We start from the raw sequence: 3,695 nt of genomic DNA, 5'->3' as shown, positions 1-3,695 counted from the left end.
AGGAGAGAGATAGGGACGGGAGAAAAATGCAATAAAAAATAAAACATGTAAGACTATTATGTTTTAAATTTCAGTTTGACCGTTGTAAGGAAATAGTAAAAGCTGTGAAACACGCAACATGTTTTCTGATAAATTTTGGTTCGGTCGTTGATGCATATTGTTATTTGTTTGAAATACTTGTTTAAGCTTTCGTTGATGGCTGAATGAAAGATAGATACTGTTCTGTAGAGGTGCTAAATTGCAGCATTCCTTCAAGTTGCTGGGAATGATAAGAAATCATGATTTCTCCACTGTGCCTGTTCTGGAGTCAAAATTGTGCCTACATTTGGTAGAGTTATACAATTAAGTGTCTGATTTCAGTTTCATTCTACCATCTAGAACGTATGCGCTAGGGCTACAGTGTCCGTTGACATGCGATAGGCTCTTAATTTGAAGTGCCCTGTCAATATGTGTGATAGTGCTCACAATTCCACATATACAATAAGCCTCTATCATCTATTTTTACCAATTCCCCAAATCATTCCAAATCATTACTTTTCAGGTCATTCCCTTATTAATTTTGCAGATTTTCTTATATTGACATTAAACTAGTACAATTGTAAGGTTACAAGTGCATTAGCAATTGATTGTGGATAGTTTAATGTTAAATATAATAGTTTAATGATTATAAACAACATATTGTTCAGTCTCCCTTTCGATAACAAAAGCGAACTTGGTATTCGTAGCACGTCCCATTCATTAACACTTAATAATCAACTCCTGCCCTGTCATCAGGTTTGGAAGTGGCCCTAGATCAGAAGCTGTTTGGTCAACATGTTGCCTCCAGAGTCGTCCAGAAAGCTGTAACGGGTTTCATGAACGATAAAAACCCTATAAAGCCCCTGGTGCTCTCTCTACATGGTTGGAGTGGCACAGGGAAGAACTTAGTCAGCCAGTTGATAGCTGAAAACATCTACAAGGAGGGCATGGCCAGCAGTTTTGTCCATCTGTTTGTGACTTCTACTCACTTACTTCATTCGAGTCAGCTTGAGAACTACAAGGTAAAACAAATATTTTGTTATATAATCCCCAGTAACTGGCAGGGAAATTTCAATGGAGAATTAGGCTGCAAAAAAAAATAAACACTTATGCATGTTCATTATCAGTGAAATTCAAATCTTAACCTACGAGGTCTGGAATACTACTGGTTTTCTGTTCTACCTGAGAATTAATTGCACCCACCTGGTGTCCCAGGTTTAAATCGATCCCTGGTTGAATGGGAAGAATGAAGAACAAAAAAGCAGTGGAACTGGCTTCCAGGTCAAAGATTTGAATTTGAGGGTTCTATATGATACAGGATGTATATCAGAATTTAAAAAAAATTATTACATGTTTTTTGCGCCTATGTTGTGAGCGATCTTCATTGCTGTAGATAAGTCTGTGTTTTTACTGCTGTGACCATCCCTCAGTCTCAGCTGCAGCAGTGGATCAAAGGCAGCGTCACCAACTGCCCACGTTCCATGTTCATCTTTGACGGGATGCATCCTGGACTAATCGACTGTATAAAGCCCTACCTGGGTTACTACGAATATCTGAATGGGGTCTCGTACCGCCAAGCCATCTTCATCTTCCTCAGGTAGGCCAGACAGACCAGCAGTGTGATAAGAATTCATGTGTTTTTGGATACTTTAGATTTTTTTTTTTTTTACAGTCAAATATATTAGACATACATCATCCTATCTTTCCCACAATTTAACGACTCGTTGTAGTAACCATGGTTTTACTTACCTAAACGTCAGCTGTCAATCAGATACGGCTCCAAAAACTAAACTTCAGTTACTTCAGATTTTTTATTTTGCAAATAAAATCACTACACATGAACCTAATAGAGGTCGACTGATTATGATTTTTCAACGCCGATACCGATTATTGGAGGATCAAAAAAGCCGATACCGATTAATCGGCCGATTTAAAAAAAAAAATAATAATAATAAAAAAAAAAAAAAAAAATTGTTTTTATTTGTAATAATGACAATTACAACAATACTGAATGAACACTTATGTTTAACTTAATATAATACCTAAATAAAAAATATTTAGCCTCAAGTAAATAATGAAAATTGTTCAATTTGGTTTAAATAATGCAAAAACAAAGTGTTGGAGAAGAAAGTAAAAGTGCAATATGTGCTATGTAAGAAAGCTAACGTTTCAGTTCCTTGCTCAGAACATGAGAACATATGAAAGCTGGTGGTTCCTTTTAACATGAGTCTTCAATATTCCCAGGTAAGAAGTTTTAGGTTGTAGTTATTATAGGAATATCTAGTAATATCATCAACCATGTGTAGTTAACTAGTGGTTATGATTGATTGTTTTTTATAAGATAAGTTTAATGCTAGCTAGCAACTTACCTTGGCTTACTGCATTCGCGTAACAGGCAGTCTCCTTGTGGAGTGCAACGAGAGAGAGGCAGGTCGTTATTGCGTTGGACTAGTTAACTGTAAGGTTGCAAGATTGGATCCCCCGAGCTGACAAGGTGAAAATCTGTCGTTCTGCCCCTGAACAAGGCAGTTAACCCACCGTTCCTAGGCCGTCATTGAAAATAAGAATGTGTTCTTAACTGACTTGCCTAGTTAAATAAAGGTATATTTTTTGTAATTTATTTTTTATCGCTAAATCGGCGCCCAAAAATACCGATTTCCGATTGTTATGAAAACTTGAAATCGGCCCTAATTAATCGGCCATTCTGATTAATCGGTCGACCTCTAGAACCTAATGCATTTATAAACTACCCCATGTCCGGACCAGTGAGGAAGAAAAAGAACGTTGGACCCAGCTTAAAGTGGCAATATGCAATATTTATGGGCGACCTGACTAAACTCACATAGAAATGTCATTCTACTAGAAAGCAAGTCTAAGAAGGAGTAGATCAGTTATGTGCTCAATTTCTATGCTTCCCATTCTTAAGTTTTGTTTTTGTCATTTTACTTTTACTCGTTTTTTTACACCAGCTTCAAACAGCTGAAACAACAATATTATTAGTTGTAGAAAATATATTTCAAAGCGTTTTAGATGGCACAGTGATTCTCTACTAGCTTATTTTGTGTCACAAACTGAAATTGTGCAAACTATTAGTTTTAGCAACCAGGACATTTCTGCATAGTGCAACTTTAATATCTACTAGTTTGTTTTGCTCATCTCCAAAGCAACACTGGAGTACAGCACATAACACAGGTGGCTCTGGACTTCTGGAAAGCAGGTCGAGACCGAGAGGAGATAAAGTTGCATGACTTAGAACCAGCTCTCTCCCTGTCCTTGTTCAACAACAACAAGAAGAGTAAGCCACTTTGCTGTCCTTCTTTAGGGCTGAAGCCTAACTTATGCACTTTTGGTAACTCTTTTTTATATTTAACAAATCATGCACATGTTTCTCTAAGGTCAGGATTCTCTCCTTTATGTTACTAAGCCTTGGGTTAGAAGACTGGGGATGTTATTGGAGTCTTTTCAGACCTTCAATTCAAAGATTACCTGTGATATCTATATTCTGTCTATATTCTGTCCATCTTCCTTTCTTGCCCCTGCCCATCTTATGACTATCCTTACCCCCTAGGCACTTGTGTACATCTGAGAGGATTGGGTAAGCAATTGGTGGTAGCTTCTTCTTGCCCATCTCATGACTGTGTCCCTCCCTCCCTTTCTCTGTGTAGGTGGGTTGTGGC

This window comes from Salvelinus sp. IW2-2015, unplaced genomic scaffold (genome assembly GCF_002910315.2).
Source record: "Salvelinus sp. IW2-2015 unplaced genomic scaffold, ASM291031v2 Un_scaffold16440, whole genome shotgun sequence".
NCBI lineage: Eukaryota > Metazoa > Chordata > Actinopteri > Salmoniformes > Salmonidae > Salvelinus > Salvelinus sp. IW2-2015.
This window is presented reverse-complemented; position numbering follows the sequence as displayed.